We start from the raw sequence: 22,127 nt of genomic DNA, 5'->3' as shown, positions 1-22,127 counted from the left end.
TCAGATGAGTGCTGTAGATCACACAGGCTTTGTGCTTTCACTTATGTAGCATGAAGAACCTTTAACACCTCCTTCTATACAGACAAAAATTAAGAAATAACAGTCAAACAAAGATAATTAAGGCAACAAGTGTCAGTAAATGTATATATCAAAAAAGAGAAAGAAAGATAATAATCTCCTTTCAGATGTTGAGATTAACCATTCTCTTTCTCCTGGTTCACTGAAGCAATCCGAACTCCCACCCACCCATCCACACCTCCAAGCATTACACTTTCATGTGTTTTAATAGGCCTCCAGGCCTCTTGACTCCTTCTATTCGCTCTTTTGTGCGTGGAAGCGCTGCATAAGGAGAGCTATTTAGCCCAATTGAACTATTACAGATGGGAATTATTAATGTGTATCTGCTCAGCTTCATTTGGACTGCTTAGTGAGTGAGCAGGGAGGAAGGAGAGAGAGTGAGAGAAAGAAAATCATTCTTTTCACTTGACTGTGGGGCTTGAAGTCCTCGGGCTTTGGACAGATCCTAGTCGAGGGTCCTGAGTGTTAAATGTCAAGCCTTGTAGTGAGCTGTCAAAGAACAGAATAGACCCAGCATGATTGATGACTGGAGGGCCCAAAACCCAAACCCCCGATTGCAAATGCTACCTTGCGTCAGCCTTCCAACACAACCCCTCCCCCACAACGACAGATTCTTGCCTATTTAATGTCAGCTTGCATACCCTGACACCCCAGCATTCTGGCATCACTTTAGGCCTCTTGATGGAGAAAACGGCCCTTTATTTACACATGAAATTGCAGTGCTCTTTTGCCAGATCTTGCACCACCGTTTAATCCCAGTTAGAGGTGAGAAAAATAACAGAGAGAGTGGGGCCGTTTCCATTTTTTTTTTTTTTTCTCATTTCACTCTGTAGTTCACTTTGCCATGGCCTCTCACAGAGGACCCCAGCATTCTCACCCTGGCTTAGCCTATGTGGTAAGGATGAAATTGGGATGTGAAGGGGAGATGTTTTTGTTTTAAGAGAGAGGGAGGGGGAAACCTAAAAGCCCTCCAATCAGATGACAAGATTATTAATGGGGCAGGCTGCATCTTATCTCACCGCATGCATATACGTAAAGAAGCCATACAGATGGCACCGTGCTGGCCAGTGGAGAGTTTAAGCTTTTCCAAAACAATTGCCTCTATATTGACATAGTAGTAGCTGCATTATCTTCTCAAGAGGTCTGTTGGTTTTGCATGATATCTCACTTATGCCTATTCACTGAATTCATGCGGCCACCATTGAAAGTGAGGTTTAGGTGGGACAACATAAGAAGTAAAGGTAAACTAGAATGTCTTGGACCAACAATCTGGAACAGCTACCATGTAGCTTAAAGACAGCAGTTTGATAGAGGAGTGCAACTCCAACATTGAAGGTCAGGATGTTTGATGTTAGCATTATAGCTAGCTCAAGTAACTATCCAGCTACCTTTGGTTTTTGCAATATATTGTGTTTGTTCAAGCTCTGTTCTTAGATTAGTTTAGGTGTTTTTTGGTAATGGTAATGCTACTCAGTTGGGTTAAAAATGACCCAATACATAGCCCAATGGTGGGTTGATATAGCACTGACCCATTGTTGGGTTATTTTAACCCAATGCATTTTTGGAGGGGGTGGGCAAAATGTTGCTTTAACCATCCTAGTTTTATTGGTACTATTATTACTGTTAACATTATTATTATTATTATTATTATTATTATTATTATTATTATTGCTGTGTAAATAAATTATAATGCCTGTTACAAATATTTTGAAAATCCTTTATTTCCATTAAATTAAAAGTTGCAAACATTTTCATTAATTAAGTAAATGGTTGCAATTGTGTTATAAATTTACTTCATTTTTATCATTAAGTTTCTTACAATCATGTTTCAATTTACAAGAACCACCACAAATAAATAAGTCATAAATAAGTGTAACTTTGCTGGCAAGGACGAAGACGATGGAGTGACGAACCCAAGTGAAGGTATTAAATAAAAGTGAGATCCAAAAATCCTAACTAGAAACATGAGACAAAAACATGACTAAACTACACTTGACACAAACAAAACATGATTTGACTAAATCTTGACTTGGCTTGGCTTGGCTTGACTTGACTTGACTTGACTTGACTTGACTTGACTTGACTTGACTTAAACAAAACAAAACAAAACAAAACAAAACAAAGTTACATTAACAATACTCCACAAAGGACAATGGCAAACATGAGGGCTAAAATACATTTATATGGGTAACAAGTTAAGGAGACCACCAATGAAAATACAAGACTGAAAACAATATAAAAAGAAAATGAAACATGAACCAATAACAAGACAAGACTAATAAACAAAGGAACCAATGAGGAAAAAACACATTAAACATGGCGGGAACAGGATAATCACATGACTAGACAAGGAAGTGAACAAATTTCAAAATGAAGGACCTGAAGACATGAAAAGGACTAACTTTTCAAAATAAAAGACACGAAAATCAGGAACCAACAGAATAAACATGACATATCCCCTCCTCTAAGGGGCGGCTCCCAATGCCCCAACACATGAACAAAAACAGAATAAACATGACATAAGTCCAGTGTTCTGTAGGGACCTGGGGGGGTGGGGTGTCTTGAGGTGTGGCGAGATAGGGAGTGGGGCATGGGATCAAGGTTGAGTCAGGGGGGGCATGAGAGGCTCGAGGGGTGGAGCCAAGGTGGAGTCATAGGGATGGAGGTGGGCCTGGACCATGGAGCAGAGGCGGGCCTGGACCGTGGAGCAGAGGCTCCACATTCCGGGCCTAGAATGTGGTGCAGAGAGGGGCCTGGACCATGGAGCAGAGGCGGGCCTGGACCGGTGAGCAGAGGTTTGCTTGTGACATGGCATGGAGCAGTCTGGGGTTCGACTGAAACATGGCGTAGAGCAGACTGAAGCTTTGCTGTGACATGGAATGGAGCAGTCAAGGGTTTGGTTGAGACATGGCATGGAGCAGTCTGGAGCTTGGCTGTGAAATGCCATGGTGCAGGCTGAGGCGCGGCTGTGACATGGCCTGGAGCTGACTCTGGCATGGCTGTGACATGGCCTGGAGATGACTCGGGCGTCTTACAATTTCTTTGCGCGTCGGCCAAATATATGAAATATTATGTATGATTTCCAAAAAAGTGTCGGGACGAACACAGAAAGTGAGGGGGAGCGTCCCAATTAATAGGCTGGCTTTATCGCAAGTGTTATGTCGGTATTCAAGTGAGCAGCAATAAAACAGACCCAAAATCTAGGGGTAAGTATTAAGATACTTGATAAAGAAAACGAAAAGCATTCACATAACGTGATATTATTAACTTACCTCTGTATCTTCTGTTGGCAGGTGCACTGGTCGACCGATGAAATTTAAAATGTCCTTGCGAGACCAGTTTTATGATAACAATCAAACAGCACAGGTCAAGGTAATCAAATAACAAAAAATGCATTCCCTTTCTATAATATACATCCTCTGACATTCTGTAAACCGTCAGTAAAATCACAATGTGATATCATGAACCTTATTCGGATGAGATTCGTTTTATTCCGGGATGTGGGGCAATGTAATAATTACTAGTGCTTCTCACTGATTTTAATCCAGTCCGAAACGGGCAGATCAGCAGTTTTTCTGAACTTTTTCCGGATTGTGTATTCCCACACTAATAAATAATATGTCATCTTTTGTCTTCTATATAATGCCATGAAAAACTACCCAGGTATAGGTAGTCCACTACGAACTGACATGCTGGTAAAAAAAATAGTGAATCTGTGCTGTCTGCGAGCACTTACTATTGTTTTTCTGAAGTCTTTGGTCAAAATACTTTTTTATGCTGTCAAGCATTTATTCATTTAAAGAGAAAGAAAGGATTGTATATTCCTTTGATTACGGAAAGTGTCGCTTTGCATTTTGGGACATATTCTCCAGAAGAACAAATAAAATAAAATAACATAACGTGAACATATTGTTTAATTCAATGGAGTAATAAACTGTAGCCTTTATTTTTTATTTTATATTGTAATAATAGTGTATTTATTTATTTTATGTATTTATTTGTTTATTTATTTATTTTTATTTTTTAGGGGGAGGGTTGCTGTGTCCCGATTTTTGTCATGATCATCTGGTTACCAATTATGCAATTATTTACAGTCAGGAAAAGTGAGTTTTGTGAGGGCAATCTTATAAATAAATGTGTAAAGAATGACACCCACTTGATTAGTAGTAGACAACACGTGTTCAAGTGTTAAAGCAACAATGTTCAATCATTCTTGCAGCTAATTATTATACATATCATAGTAAAATTGTGAACTTTTCTTTGGATAGAACTCATTGTCATGTTCCAATATGGTGATTTCATGAATGGAAAGACCACTGTTATATTGGTTAAAAATAAAAAAACAATAAAAATATACAGTTTTTCAATTAAAAATTACTTTGTGAATTTAAGACTAATTTAAATGTGTACTTTCTTGATAAATGTATATGAAAACAGATGTACCTAACGCCTCTGTCTTCTCATCCTTTTTGTTGAAAATCTAAATGACCACTAGCAATACATACAACTGAAAAAAAGAGTCATTAGCCATGAGTCTTTTCTCTAACAATGGCAACGTTTGTCTGCCCATACTTATCTGCAGATTGACCACATGGGTTGAGTGTCACTCAGTTCAGATCCTTGTGAGGTATGAAGAGGCTTCAAAAGGAGAGTCTGCTCACATTACTTTATCTGCCCGTCGCTTCAGGCTCACTGATACTATCAGTGCCCTGAAAGCCATGCTCTATGCTGCAGATCAAAGACACTCTTTTCAAAACTCACCATGCTGATTACTGTTAATTTGCTGCTATAAGTGGTATTTAGACTTCATTTTCTTCACCAAAAAGAAAACTTGTTAAGTTCAAAGTAAGGCATTGAGAGCAAGACAAATGAAGCGATAGGGAAAGCTGAATCTTTCAATCTTTCCAGGTTTTTTTTTTTTTAAGGATGACAGTGTTCATAGTGTGCCTCACGTTCTGGGTGTCTAAGGGTACAGGGCTTTGAAAACAGATATTTGAGACTGCTGCACCTGCCGATCTGACCTGTCGTAGCAAGTCAAGCACTCATCACTACCATTAATATTAACACAGATAAACAAAAAGCTAAATACCAGGCCATGCTCTGTTAACTTTATGTGATTAAGAATGATTGGGCTCTTGCTTCACCACACAGCGAGGATCAAAGAGCATGCAACACCTATGAGAGCTCCAGCCTCCCAGTGGAACCCCTTTCTTATTTCCCTCTACATCTAATCCATGTATCTAATGCATGTAAGCATCACTGTTCACTCCCATGGCTATTTGAGAATTTGGACCCCTGTCACATAGAATTAATTTATTTGCAAGACATGTGTTTACACATAGGGTGCAATTTATGGCTCTGTATGAATAGGCCTGCACAGGAAACTTGTAAAACTCTGCATGGAAAGTTGAATGATTTGACCAAACAGGAAGAAACGTAACTATCTATGTAATCTGCATATGACATACTGTAGTGCCAAAAGGAAGAAATAAGGAATTTATGCTAAGGCTGATTTTTGAATTCTCTCGCATTTTATAATGTGACTTTTTAAATATTTTTTTATATTTTGTATTGATATAATCTATATTGTCTGAAAGAACAAAGATAGGATTGTATTTCCTGTCCATTGTGTGTGTGCGGTGATATAATCAACATAACCATCGTACTTGCTTTGTAAGGGCTTTTAAATCCATTAAATATGTACAATAATTTCCTTTCAGTATCTATTAGATTTGAGCTTTATTTGTTAATTTATTTTTGTATTAGCCATTTAGGCAGCACACAACATGATTGATTTGCTTAAAAAAAGTAAAGTGGCTATGTAAATCAAATCACTGTCATTACAAACAAAGATTCAATGAGTTGGGTCAAGCGATAAAATTACTATCATGCAAAGTTACAATATGTATAGATTTTTAAATGCAAAAGCCTAGTGCTGCTGGCCAGGTTAAGCTACGGACTCAAAATGTCACACAACTTTTCATACATGTTGCTACTGTAGATAAATGTACTAATCTTTATGGGATGGATAAGCGCTTTCGTTGCTTTGCAGCAGGAATGAAAACTGTTGAAACTTGAAAGCCCAGCTTTGCCTATCCATTTGCATTTCATTTATTTGAAATGTCGCACACGTTCCATTTTTCATGAAGAACAAATTTGCCTTGTGCACCTAGGCCATATGTAACCCACATAAATTTATTGTAATCAGTGTCAATAGATGAATGAGTAAATGTCACACCAAAAACAATCTGATGGAGGGAGAGCTGCAGACATATTTTAAAGGAGTAGTTTAATACAATAGCAGTTGATAGTGACCAGGTCCATCACCATTAGGGGGAAGTGCCCAAACCACCAACCCCAAAATACCCATGCATTATTGGAAAATTAATGGCACAATACAAATGTTTAAAGTTTTACTCAAATTATCTCACTCAATTCACTGCTGACTGTCCGATTCACGCATAGTGGAAAAGCTGTCCGTAACTGCTGGTCTAGGCATAGGCAGAGCACGTGTAAGTCTTCCTCTGGCCGTGAGCATGATGTGTGTATTAATGAATGTATAAGTTTCCCCATCTCAAATTCAAACCTTAAGTGCTAGTGAGAAGGGAAATGCTGACTCTAGATCAATGGCGCTGCAGCCGAATTCTCCTTGCATGCAGCAGATGTCTTCATTTGTGAAATCATTTTACATTTTTAAAACTAATATTATTTACTTTTGTGTAATTATTGGATTAAAACATATATTATTACATTATGTTTGCATTGAAAATGAAGTCATCCAAGTTTGAAACATCAGACATTACTTGTGACGAAGATTCTCTCCATTGGATTTTACTGTATCTTAACTTCCAAATCTTTCCAAAACGTCATTGCTGCATGACATTGTCAGTGCGGGACCGTTTATGATTATGATGCATGAAGGTCGAAGCAGTTCCTCTAATCTTGAGTCGCTATCAAAATGAATACTGTTGTCTGTGTAAATAACAATAATAAGTCATTTATCCATATGGAGTGTTTTGTATGGAGTGTGAAGTTTGTAGAGTAGGTAAAGTCTACCTTCAGTTTGAAAAAATATTTTTAGCTCTAAATGGCAAATTATCTCTGGATTTTATCTTAACCTTATCATGAGTAGGGTTTAAATTAAACGGTTCTATTTCTACATTACTATGTAAGTAAATTTATTATGGAATCAGTAGCGTTTGACAACCGTTATAATTTATATAAATGACAAATAACTAGATTATTTAAACCGTAATACAACATCTCATTGTATCAGCTCATAATTCTTACTGTGAGGAATTAGCTTTAATAAAAGAATTATGATTAATTATCTTATTGGAGTAATATTATTCTCATGGCTTATTGACAATAATATTACACATATAAGTATACCTTTGAAGCGGAATCTTTTAGAAACAGGAATGAGATTATTTATCAAAATATAACATCAAAACATCCTTAAAAGGGAAATATTAATAACTAATCATAACTCATTTGGATCGGTTAATAGAATTAACTTGATGTAGCTGAATTAATATTACAATCAATTTATCTGTTCGTCCAGCGACCACTCAGTATTGATCGTCTATCAATTCTCAGAAAGGATATTTTTTGTGGCCACTCAAAAATAATTAGTCCTTAGCATGGAGCTGAGATCGAATTATTAAATTTACGTTGATTAACAAGCAGACCAGAATCAACTCGCAAGAATGTACACAACATTTTATTTAACTAAAATACGAACACATAACTAATCTAAACAAAACATACACACAAAATCACTCATACATGGGAAAGGGAGAAGTGGAAATAAAATTAAACCGAATAGGGGAAATGCAGTTATGGAAAAAGTCATCTTGACCATCTGAGAGAACCATCAAGTTCTTAATTTAAAAGCAACTTTGTTACAAAGGGGTTTTCGTCTTATACTAAACGTTCAGTTAGTTACTAGTACAATACTTGCAATGCTTTGGCTGTTGAGAGAGTGCCCGGATGCAGTCGCAGCAGAAAGGCTTGATGGTTTCTTGAGTCTATGGTGTTGAAGTTAAAACCAATTTCTTCCATGTTGAAAGAAGAAATTATGATGAACTGTCTGATTATTTTCATAATTAATATATACATAGGCACCCACGACTACCTGCACCAGTTGCAACATGTTGCAATCTGAGGGAAGTTGGTTGGAAATTCCTTTTGGCACATCTCTATGGTGCTATAATTTGAGACACAATTGAACTGAGCCAAGACACAGGAGACAACACTAGAGTCTTGGACTCAGATCCACTTCCTCCTCATGTTAACCAGTAAGCAGCACTATCCTTTCCACATTCAATGAGTGTAATTGTGTGGTTTACTTTTGTGTTTTCATAAAGACGAGATAGGGAACACTGAGGGTAGAATGACCAAAAAATCCAGTCTCCAAAAGTTTTTCTTTTCATTTCAAGTGCCTAACATTATGTGCTCCCCTTACAAATGGAAATCACAAATCAGGCTGTAATTGCATGCCAGCTTAGTTGATATAGTTTCAAAGGTACTGTAGAAGATGGGAAACCAAATAAAAAACATTAATAATGATTGCCAACTAAGCATCAAATCTACAGACGTCAGTGGCCAAATAGTTAACAGTCCATTGCTGACCTGGAATGTAAGTGTTTCAGACAGCTTGGAGGACATTCGTTTTATTCCAGTTGAGTGAGCTTTAGCTTTGTTGAGGTGATTGAGGCTGTGCTCTTTGGTTCTGTCTGCCAGTATCCTTCCACTACTCTTCCCAAAACACACACACACACACACACACACACACACACACACACACACACACACACACACACACACACACACACACACACACACACACACACACACACACACACACACACACACAATGAGTAGAAAGGGAAACAAAGCTTTCACAATCGTTCCACCTGCTATTGTCTGTTTGTTTGTTTGTCTTTTGTCCCTGTAAGGATTCTGCTTTGAATCAAATCAAATTAAATTGAGTTACTACCAACACTGATTCTTTTGTGAGCAGATTGTAACAAATGGCACAGTCAGAGCAAAAATTACATAGTTTCTGACTTTCAAATTGACAATAATGCAAAGCCTAATTTTTTTTTATAAAATATGACATGGTTACAGACTTCACAAGGTTGGGCAAAATTTGATGATCCATGTTATACCAGCATTTTAGAATGTTCAAACATATATCTTGTGTGCCTTTTGGTAGGCAAGGGAATCTGACCCTTTGTTCAAAGGAGATAACATGGTCAGTGCCATAAATATGCTTACATTAGTGACCTGGACAGAGTACAGAATGTTAAAGCTTAAGTAGCTAATATCTGTTTACCAAAATCACAAAATAGAATTTAAAAAATAATCACAGTTTTCAAACAGATTTCAGAAAACTCTTTCTTCCATTGGTCATACTAACAGATAGTCCCGCCCCAAACTCACACCAGTTGTTAAGCCAATGCTGCTGTGTCAGACAGGATGGGCCCCTTAGACAAACAGAGGAATAATTTCTAATAGTACAAGGGAGCAACAGTTTACACTATTTGGGGAAATCAACCTACACATGGTTTTCTTATAGTTGTCTTTGGTTTGCGTAATAAGGTGGGATACAAGAGATAATTTTAACATAAAACAATTACACACATCTCCATTTAAATAATTAATCCTAATTTTACATCATAGATTTGGTTTTTTTTTATTTTTATTTTTTTTTTATCCTTAAACTAAAACTTCCAGGTTTAAAAAAAAGGCAGATTTTCAATTTATGTATTGATATATATATACCACAGTTAGTCCCGGTCCTTGAATCTGATTGGACAAGAGATGTTCCATGAGCACTGATGGTGTGACACCATCAGCACTCCAACACTTCACTGTGTGTGTAGCTCTCTGCGTTCATGCTGTTCTAAACTAAAGTGTATCTGTCAGGAGTTACTGGCTTTATTTTTAAAATTACATTTGTTAGCCAGCAGATGGTGGCAAAAAATTATTTTGTGTGTAATTTGAGCAGTTGGTGATGTGAAGTGAATCCATCAGTCATTGTTTACATATAACAGCGCTCTGTTATCACTCGTATTACTACTGCATAACTACAGCTAGAAAATAGCTTTAAACAGCTTTAAACGAACAACTTCAGCATTATGGCTCATCACAGCTGAGATACACAACAGACTGATTAATTACACAACTCATGGTGCTTACCTCTTACTGGACTTTCCACATTGGAGAAAAAGTACTGTTCAAAATGGCGGTTTCTATAGTGAAAGACTCTTCCGTACCTGTTACCGCAAAATAGGGAGAATTACCCCCGCTTGGATCGCTATTTTTCCACTGAGAAAGCTGATTCCCCAGAAAGCTGACAGCATCTCTGCTTGGGTGTGGCAACAGGTGATCATGCACACACTCTCTCTCTCTCTCTCTCTCTCTCTCTCTCTCACACACACACACACACATCGTTGTTTATCCAATATCTTGGTAGAAACAGCACAAGCTGTGATACTATTTCAGAAGGGACATTGTTTAATTACTAATGGAGGCTTGGACGCATCATTTGGTTTGAACCAGCAACGGCAGATTCTGATCCGTCACATAATAAAGTAGTTCCATGCACAAATATTGTAGGGCCATATCGCACTCTTGCTCGTGTGATATTGCTTAAATATTTAAGCAATATCACACGAGCAAGAGTACACACACACACACACACACACACACACACACACACACAAACACACACTATGAACAGTATGCATCAGCTCATGAAACTGAGGTTCTGAATCAATCAGAGTCAGACACTGAACCGCTGGCCTGTAAGTAGTAACCAGCACCTTTGGTTTGAGCAGGATCTGGCCCTTGGCCTGCTCTATGTTGTGGTTTCTTTTTCTCTTCTTTTCCCTTGCCCCCTGGTGCCATTACTGTATTTAAATGTAGACCAAAGGGCATATGTGAACCAGCTGACTGGGGTGGTAATCTCTGGACCCTGAAGTGCTTCTCTTTATTATTTTTCTTTTTGTGAACATATATATTAGATCGATTACATATGGCTGAGTGGTTGTGTGACAAAAGCCCTGCAGTGAACTTCACCTAAGAATCGACAGGGCAGCTGCAAAGTTATGGTGACTGAACTGTATTGTGCTGCCTTATGGCTAAGATATGAATCAATCTGCCCTCAAAAGAAGGGTCACCTTATCTGCAGCGGGGTCCTGTGACATGGGCGACAGGTGGAGAATTGTGCTGTAGGGGGGTGAGAGACAGAGGGAAGTCTTAATTTTCACATCTAACTCAGTATCCAACTAACAGGTGGTCTAAGCTTTATTTGGAAGAGAAATGAAAATTCACTTATTTTTATTTGTATACAAGACTCTTTGACTGCAGACTCTGGCCTCTATTCTAGTCCAAACCTGTCCAAATACTCCCTATCTTGACTTTGTCCAAAGGCTGGCAATGTGAAGCATCTGTTTGCCACCACTCAAAGGTTCGACTGCAGGGCTTCTGGAGTGCGACAGAGAGATGCATTTTGATGAAACATGTTGCAAAAAATACATTTATAGGGTTAGTTTACCCGAAAAGTGAGTTTATATGATATCCTAATGTTCCATTTCATTGACTCTGATACTGACATGAATCAGGTTGTCTAATTCAAGTCATCCCTTTTCGCTTAAAAGATAGATACTTAGGTGGTGGACAGGACTATTCCACTACAGAACTCCCAGAATATACATGTACAATATCACTCCATCCATCAGTGGTCACTGTATGTAAAGCACTTTGGCACTCAAGTGTTTAATCCATTAAAGTGCACCCTTTCTCTCACCGACCTGACATTGAGAGGCTGAATCCAACTTTGTGCTGACATCTCACTCAGAGATCACGCTTTTATTCAACCAATGCTGCCATTTCTGCCTAATATCCTGACTCCTGCTTCACAGAATCAGGGCTCCTAGTCTTGTTGCAGAGATTTGCTTGGTGAAAAGAGTTGATGAGGGCAGATCTACCTGTTGACAGGAGAGCCCTGAGCTGTCTAAACAACCATTCCCGGTAATGAGGGGCCTCCCATAACTGCACAGGTTAAAGCAGGTGTGGTATTCATAACAAATGTCTACAGTACAGGGATTCAGCAGGCACGTGACCATTTCTGAGCAGTTTAGTTTGCATGCTAGGTTGCTTGACAGCTAGGGGAATGTTGAGTATGCTGACATAAGGCTGATGTTTGGGATGTTCACATGGCATCATATTTGGATTGATTAACCCATTTAATCAAAAATGTTTATCACATCCAACTAAGCTATGCCATGTTCTCCTTGGAAAGCCCAGTGATACCAACTACATGCCTTTAACTACTTCTCAAATTTGTATTTAGTGAAATTTAAAGTGTGCTTTATACTTGGTCGCAATTGTAACGTTGGGAAACTTCAGAGTCAAATTTTGCTCAGTTACCAATAGGAAACTGCACACAATAGAGTCACATTTATTATTTATTATTTGTTTTATAAACATGCAATTCTGGGGGAATTATATATACAAACATCAAGAATATTTAATTTATTTGTTTCACTTATTGTAACAATACTTTAATGACACACCAACTCGGGAGCCGAAATGAACCCAAATGCGGAGGTTTCTTGAACTGAACACAGGAAAAGCAGATAAGCAATGTGAGGAGCATATTCAGGTAAGGTACAAAGTCTTTGACCATGCAGTGAACTGAGGCAGTAAGTACAGACCCACCAATGGTTAATTCCAAACCAACATGTGCCAAAACTGGTAACTTCAGACAGGGTCAAAAAACGAGTCACTATCATAAACTGAGCAGGTTTTTATAACAACACATAAATTACATTCAGTGTTCTAAAAGTAACGTTTCCAGCACATTCAGAGAAATGCATGGTGTAACAGGCAAGTTTAAAACAGGGGAGTAGATATGCAGGTTTCACGTCACTTTTATCTTGTATATCCAGAACAGATCGTTGAGAATCAGGTAAGTAATAAACAGAAAAGCCGTAGTCCACTAAGGCGGCGTGAACGGGAACCAAGGTACCTACAACAAGTCCAGGCACTGACTGAGTGCAAGTGTGGGGTTTAAGTTCAGGTCCAAACCAAATAATAATGAGCTGCAGGTGTGCATGATTAACACTCAGGCCAGTGAGAGCAGGTGATTGACGGTGAGGGAGAGCCCAGTGCGCTGGTGACAACTTTGATTGAGTCCCATTAAAAAAATTGCAGATTTCTATCACCCATTGAAAATTGAGACAATTTTAATTTTATACTGGTCACAATTGTTACCTTACATGTTTACTTGTCCTGTGAGGATGAGATATACTAACCCGAACAAACTTATTAATATACCAATAAAAGACCTTTAAATATTATATGTACAAATATAGTAGTTGTATATGCATTACAACTGGTTTTACTTGCTTACTTTTATGCAGCTTTGACACAGACATCATATTTGCAGTACAGGGATCCATACAGGGGTGCTACTAGCCCCATTCACTTCTATTGTGATAAGTGCCTTACTGTAACTGGAATGTTTTATTTTCTTTTTTAAGTATAGGAGGGATGAGTCAAAATATTTTTTTTTGTGGAAATCAACTTTATGTTGCAAATGCTGGTAAATGTCGTTCCCCATCCCCCAGTGACAGTCTATGGAAGTTATGAGTTGTTTTTTAAACAGGATTTTATCAAAATAATATATATTTTTTTTTATAAAATAAAATAAAAACTTTGTTGCTGGGTCATTTGTAATAGTGACAAGTTACCCAGAATGGATACCTGCAGTGTTTTTCTTTATAATTTGTTTTTAAATAATCTTTAAATAAAACTGGAGAAGAGCATGTTATGGATAAAACTGTGTCAGTACTCACTCCCAAAATGAACATGTAAAACAACCAACATTTGCTTCAAGGAAAATTAACGCTAATAATTGAACATTAATTCATTTATGTACTGATTCAAGTCATGTTAAAGGCAATTGTAAATAAACAGTTCACAGGATCAAAATGAGTTTATTATGAGAATTTATAAACAGCTCTGTTTGTAGATGTGTAATCATTATTAAATTAAGTTTTTCTTTTTTCAGTGACTGTAATTATCTTTTGCCATGATTATGATTCATAGCCTCCAGTTTATAATCAAATGACTGTGTAATTTAACCATTTCTTTTACAGAAAACTTCAGATAAATATGCATTACAATGTCACTCTTCATCCCAGCCCATGTACAAATATTATCCATTCTGTTTATGAGAATATTTTGCCAAAAGACGTGACAGAGTGTCAATTCATCTTAAATTGTATTGAACCCAGAATATTCCTTTAAATGTCTCTGGTCATGTGACTATTTGCTCCCATGTGAAAATGTTCACATGAAATCACACTGTACTGCAGTCTGCACTGTGTAAACTATATCAATAACTCTTTGTAAACCCCTCAAATTTCAAACAAACTTTTGATTAATAATGTAACTGGTTCATGGGATTAAAATGCTGCTTACAAGGCTGAAGATACATAACAGGTTTGAAAAAAAATACTAAACTAATAAAACTAACAAAACGATATAACTGAATATATATATAGTTTATATTTTAATTTCAGTTAAAATTCAGATTAAAAAGTCTAGTGGTTAGCACACATGCTAATTCCTCTAATTCCTTCCTCCTCTCCCTATGTGAATAATATGTGATGCTTAATGGAATCCACACACTGCTCTTGACATTGTCCTCATTATTAATGTTGTTCAGCTCTGTGTCATGATCTAAAAATAGCTTTGATGTATGTTGTATTCCATCAGAAAGATAGGATAGTTAGGGGAATTGGGGGGTGATGAGGTGAAGTTTATGGAGATGGAAAATGGTCAGCTTGTGTCGCCAAAACACTGTGAGGAAATGTTATCTTTAGGAATGGAGAAAAGCAGACTCCAAGAGGGTATTCTTTTTGACACTATTTAACATATAACCTTTTGTCTTAATGTCCACGGAGAGGAAAACAAAAAGACGACGACTGTTGCTGATTGGAGCAGCCGTAGCAACCTTGTGTAGGGAGAGAAAGGAAAGGGGCAGTTGCTGGTGCTTTAAAGTGTCAAAGTCTTTGTAGCTGTGACTAGTTTATGATGCTGATGTCAAGCATCCCACTCAATGAGGTCTTTGTCCCGACTGAGACCAGGGCAGTGGGAAAACTGCCCACATTTAGTCGGCAGGCCCATCTATCTTGCTGCTAGGCCTTGCTGTCCCCTTTGTACCAAAACTCCTGTGTATTAAAGATCTCCCGGGTTAATGTGCTGGAAAATTGGCTTGCATTTTTATAGGAGGAGGCCAGCTAAATGAAAGAAAAACAACATTGGGAGGGTAGAAAAGGATGAGAAAAATATCTGAAGGAGTGATCTGAGAGGGCAGGCCCTCAAGACTTGTATCCTGTGACCTCGATAAAATAGAAGCCTCTATGTCACACTGGAGAAGATCCTGTAGTCTAGCAGAGTGTGTTTCCATCCATTTATCATTAGAGTCATAAGCAGTGGTTGTTACTGTAGATGTGTTGACCCGGTCACCATGCACAGAGAGATACATTACACATAAATCCAAGGGGAACACCAACGAAGGATGGGAAAAAAATCACAAACAACAAAACCTAAGTAGTATGTGTTCTACAATCAGCTGAAAAGGAAAAAACGAAATAGCAAATGTTTGGCAGAATGACAGCCTCAGTAACATTTACATTCAATGTTTGGAAAAAAAAGATTCAAATTAAATGGTGACTGAGACTAACAGTTTGCCTTACAGCTCCTTTTGTTAAGGTACGTAAGTATGTCAAACAGGCTTTTAGGTGTGTACATTTTTTTAATTTGGGGCATGAACTATCCCTTTCATTCACCATGTCACTCCCAGGGTTGGGGAGTAATGGAATACATGTAACAGGATTACATATTTAAAATACAAATTATAAGTAACTGTCTGCCACTGCAGTTAAAATTTAAATCACTGGTTATTAGAAAACAGTTACATTCAAAATGTATTTTGATTACTGAAGAAAGTATTTAGCATTTTAATGTCATTTGTTTCATTTAATGATGCAATCCAAAGTGCATTTGAACAGCAATGAAACACTTTCTTATGATGTGTTACGTTAATACGAGCAGACAGAGAAGTACATTTGAAGTAAGTTTGGAGCAGAAGAAATAGATATAAACCTTGTTTAAATTGTCAGCTTTACGCTAAGCTAAAATGCTATTTCAAGCCATTTTACATGCACATGTTACCAGGCACGATCATATTTTTTTATCAAGAAAATTCACGTTGGATCATAATTTATTTTTTCTAATAAGACCTTTGATATTAGGGCAAAAAGAGGATAAAAATGTTGTATTCTTTTTACTGTAAATATATATATATATATATATATATATATATATATATATATATATATATATATATATATATATATAAATCCTTAAAACAAGATCAATTAGATTTTTCTTGTTTTAGAAACAACACTGCATAAGATACTTAGGTTTTTCAGAAAATGTATTTTTAACATGTGTATTTTGTCTTAATGTACTGTACTGAGTTTTTATAGTCAGAACAAGTGAAAAAATCTACCAGTGCTGAAGAAGTTATCCAAAGTATTTAGAAAATGTTACTGACTTAATCTAACAGAATATGTTACAAATTACATTTTACAGCATGTATTCTGTAATCTGTAGTGTAATACATTTCAAAAGTAACCCTCCCAACCCTGGTCACTCCATCTTTGTCCAATTAATTTTCACAGAATCGTCCAACAGACATACAATTAGTAATGTCTGTCAACGAAAAAGGCAATGCAGAGTCTGTTACCTGCCCGATGGCTCGTTGTGAAGTTACTCTCAAAAAGGCCTGATCAGGTCAATCAATAAGCTCTGGGTGTCCAGCTCATTGGACATGTTTATGGGTGTGGGAGGCTAATTAGGAGAGTCTTCCCAGGCTTGGGGAGAAGAGCCCACTCAACAGCTGGTTAATACTGGACTCCTGTCTTTAGGTCAATTTTGTGGTAACCCCAAAAAACCACCAGAACAGCTACAGGTCCACAGAGGCCATTGGGTTAATAGCGGGCCCAGCAGCCTGAAGATTTCTGAGAATGTCTTGACTGAGGCACTGATTATCAAAGCAGAAATGTTCCATACTAACATGATATTGTGCACATACTTTAATAAAAACAACACCAATAGGAAACATGTATTATAAAGATTATTATTATTATTATTATTGCTGTTATGTAAATATAATTTCCAGGTGAGTTTTAACTTTAACTCAATCAGCCCTTTTTCTTTATTTAAAAACATTTTTGTTTTTAAATAAAGCTAGCTAAGGATACTCATATTTTCCCCTCTTTTGTTTTTGTTGTCAGTGTGTGAGCTTTAATATCAAGAGGGATCAGCATCTAAGTATCTTTTGGTATGTAAGAGGACAAGCTTAAAGCATGCATCCCTTGAGGACTACAAGTCAAACATTGGCCATTGACATCCGACAATCTAAACGCTTGCTTTTTCCCACTCTGTGACCCATGGGGGTCAAAAAGTTTTGGTCCCAGTAGTCTCTTAACATGCAGATGTTACAGTAACATTGCCAGGAAATCATGGCCAAACAGCACCTCTGACCCATCTGTCAGCTGATCCAGCATGGCCTCCTTTGAAATGGACTCGCCACTTCTATAAATTATCACATTTTCCCACCGTCTTTCCTCCATTCAGCCTCCTCATCCACAGCCATTCGTTTGCGAGAGCCCCGCGGTCAACAAATAGCCATGGCCCAGTGGCTTGTGAATCTGACCCCTCGGCTCCAGAGAGGTCAAAGGGCTCACACCGGGGTCAGGGCCTTTTTTTATGTCTCTTCTCACCAAAGGCTCCGTAATGAATGGGGAGCCTGGGGGAAACAAAAGCTTTCAGGGGAGACAAGCAACTGTGCTCTATACATCATCGCCTCTGCTCGCTGTGACTTTCCCCCTACAAAGTGAAGAAACAGAAACAGATACAAACAAACAAAACTAAAATCTTTCTAAGTGAGGAACCAACAGCTGGAGGGAAAAGTATATCTATAAAAGTTCTAAAGAAGCCAGGATAGAAGCATGCAGCAACTCACTAATGACATAACTGGCTACCTGATCATACTCGTCATTGGATCCGTCACTGTAAGGTGAAGTTAAAGAAGACAGTAAACATGGCAGGACATTGATGCCATTTAATGTGGCTGATCAACCTATATACATGATAGATATCTCATGGATAGTTAGATACTTTATGGATAGCTACAGTACACCTGTAAAGATTACCTTGTACCTGAAAGGAATTCAGTGGTGTTCATAGGCGGTGTTCATTTATGGTGGGGATGGGTGGGACTTATCCCCACCACTATTGCTATAGCCAGTTTTGTCACCAACAGGGATTTGTCTAATCTCCAGTTCTTAAGCATGATTTTCTGCTAATTTTATTTGTGTGTGTTCTATCTTTAGTGCTGGAGTTGATTAATTTGATTGTTATGATGAGTGGCCATTGTAGCTGCTGTCAGTGGCATAAAGTTACAGTGGCGATGTTCTCTAATGCACAACGATTCTCACCCTGCTTTCAGAAGTTTGCAATCCATTCTAATAGTCACACACAAAAAAGTACTAAAATGTGATATTCAGATGCAATGTTTATTTTTTTTTTTTATATATAAAAAGTTGTATTAGGCCTGACTTGAACTCGCAATTACATGTTTTCAATATTAAAATGTTACCACTTGACAAACAAGTTTAAAGTTTATGGTAAATGTAGTGATAAAGTTATATACAGTAAAAATACTAAATATTTCCGTGAGTGCTTGATTTGCTCAGGAAGAATAAAATTGTAGTTAAAATGATTTTATTTTTACTTTTCTGATTATAATGCTATTCTTTGTATTTCAGTAAGTCTACTACAGTTCGCTCCACTACAGTTCGAAATGTTTACCATTTATTTATAAAAGAGTAAAACAGTTACATTTATCACAACCTTTTAAAGCAAGTGAAACACACTTGGTGTTGAACACTTATCTTACCCAAATAAATATAGTGTTTTTAAGTTAAGGTTAATGACATAGACCTTTTTAACACTTGCAGCAATTTCAGTTCCTAATTTAGTTCTCGACCACTGACTGACATGACCTGCAGAGCACACTTAATATGTCCACAACTGAGCTCCCTTTCCCCTTTACTAGTCACATTGTTTACAGAATTCAAGCTTTGCTGTGTTTGTTTGGACAGACCTGTGGCAGTGTTGAGTGCTCTGACAGAAAGTCATAATGTGTCTTATTGATAAGCGGTCATATTCTGGTACAACAGCAAGAAAATGCTGTCTAATTCTTAAAAAAAAAAAAAAAAAAGGTTTCTTAAAGCAGTGTTTTTTGTTTATTTTTTCCCCCACAACCTGTTTTCTCAGCCATTGCATTTGACCCCAGTAAAACTATATCAGCAAACTAATAACCGCACAAACCACCAAACTACTGAGTCCTTATCCCTGGTCTTTTCTATAATGTGTTGCAGATTCCGGATGTCATCGACGACAGAGTCGTTTTTAAGCAAATGGCATGTGGTGAGAGGTCAGAGTCAGGGGGCCCAGTGGGTGAATGCTTGAATAACTAGAAGGAAAGTTGTAACTGTTCGAGTGGATAGATGTTTAACAGGTTAAGACTTCTCCAGCTCTCATTGTTTTAAGCCAAACGAAAAAAAGAAGAAAAAAAGGGCTGCCTGCCATTCCTCGCTCAGTTTCAAGATCAAACCTATAATTGTTCAAGACTTCTCCAAATCATGTGCTCTATTAATCTAAATTATTTCATTCTTCTCTGTTTTATGAATTTGTCTTTCTTGAGCAATGATCTTTATATAAATCACTCCCATAACCTTTCTAATTTAGCTATTTTTGTTTGAAATAAATATCCTATAACACAGTGTTTCTTCAGAGATTTGAAGACTAATGACCATTGCTGCAATCAAACCTTTTATAAATTAATTGTGGAAATATGCACTCACAATTACATATATACAGTAATTATCAAAGAATTTAGATTAGCTCAGAAGATTTCAGGGATCATGCAGTTATTGGAGTGCTTTGTTGCTTGAAAATTTTGTTCTGTATTTTAAAGCTTCCCTGAAAAAAAAAGAAAGAAAAAAAAGTTTGATTGCAGAGGATTGCAGAGGAGAGCAGATCACAGTTTCTGTAGAGTTCAAAATGCAGGTGTTTAGAGCGGAACGTATACTTTTCCTCTAAATTAGGCGTTGAGGGCCGAGAAAGAGGGGCAGGGAAAATTTGTGGAATTACTGGTTGATTTTAACCAGATGATTGCTGGAGTTGGACACCAGAGAGTTTTCATTAGGGGCCCTAATTTACAGGCCTACCTCTGCATTCCAGCAGATGGTTAAACTCCCCCAAGTCTGAAAGTTCACCCCAACCCTGAACGTTTGGGACTGAGGAATACAACGTCTGAGAGAAAGGAGTTGGACATAAAAATCAGCAAGGTAGCAATAAAACACTCTTGTTTGTGCACAAAATTTCAACACAATTCTATTTTTGATGGGTATGGAGATCAGACACACAAAATAGAGAACTCTTTTCAGTGAACACTTAACATCCGTCTCTTCTAAAAACATTTGTATTGTCTTTTGGGGCATGCATAGTAAAATAGCTAGCTAAGGATACAAAGTGTACAATGACTAAATTAGTACAATTACAAAACCATAAAACGCTAATAAGTATAGAACTGGTAATATTGTAATACAATCTGAAAAATCTAATTATATTTATTTATTTATTTATTATGACTCTTGTATGATCTAGCTGCTGTTGCCATGTATTTATTGTTTGTTTGTTTATATATTTAGTTATTTACTAATACATGTCATGTCTAATATTTCTACACAAAGTTTAATAATCTATAATTAAACTTCTCTGACACTGCCGCAAACATTTTGAAGAAGGTAAATACAGATATTACCACATCTCTACCAACACCCACCCACTGCACAAAATAATATTTTAAATACATACAATTGTTAAGAACATTGCATTACACGTTTTATTTCAATTTATTATTTCAAAGTAAATAATACTGCATATTCTGCAGTCCTCTGCTGACTCCCTGAGTCATTTATAAAATACCCTCTACTTGACCTTACTTATTAACCAGATTGAACAAGCAAATTATTGAATAAAAAGTAAGATTAAAGATTTTTAAACATAACAAAGCATGACCATGTTCACAGCAAAATGTGCACTTATGTTTAGAGCCATCTCTGATATTGTGACAATGTATACCTGGCATGCAGTAGTCTGTTCTAACATCTGAAAGACATCTGATACCTTATTTTAGAGCATGTAACAGAATTGCGGTTCCTGTTGTCCCTATCTTAAATAACATGAACAACTCGTACTGCTTAGCTTAGAACTATTTTATAATTTCCTTTATGTAAAATAAAGCTTTGATGTAAAGGAGTAGGCCTATGGTAGCATTTTACATTATAATACCCATGTTACAAAAATTACATGCAAATATAATTACATTTCAAATAGTGATACTAGAAACTTGTAATTATAAGCAGCCCCACAGCACCATTACACATTAAGTGCATTTTGTTGCTCACTATTACGCATTATACACTTTTGGAATTAAAGCACACAGGAAAATGAATGCCATAATTTGGCATAAACGTGACCAGAGGGATTTTACTATTACTTGGCAATTTTGGCCTGCAATGAGGTATGCTAGTCATGTGTTGTCTTTTTTACTGTTAAATAGCTCTTTAACAGAATAAAAAAAATTAAATGATGTAAAATACTGGCATGAGGTTAGCCTATATATCTATCTATATCTATATCAAGATATAGATATAGGCTAACCTCATGCTAGTATTTTACTGCATTTTCAAACTTTTTATTTATTTTTATTTTGTTAAAGAGCTATTTTACAGTATATATATATATATATATATATATATATATATATATATATATATATATATATATATATATATATATATATAGATTTAGATATTTATAATAGC

The sequence above is a fragment of the Xyrauchen texanus genome, chromosome 29 (genome assembly GCF_025860055.1).
Source record: "Xyrauchen texanus isolate HMW12.3.18 chromosome 29, RBS_HiC_50CHRs, whole genome shotgun sequence".
NCBI lineage: Eukaryota > Metazoa > Chordata > Actinopteri > Cypriniformes > Catostomidae > Xyrauchen > Xyrauchen texanus.
Note: the sequence above shows the minus strand (reverse complement) of the source record.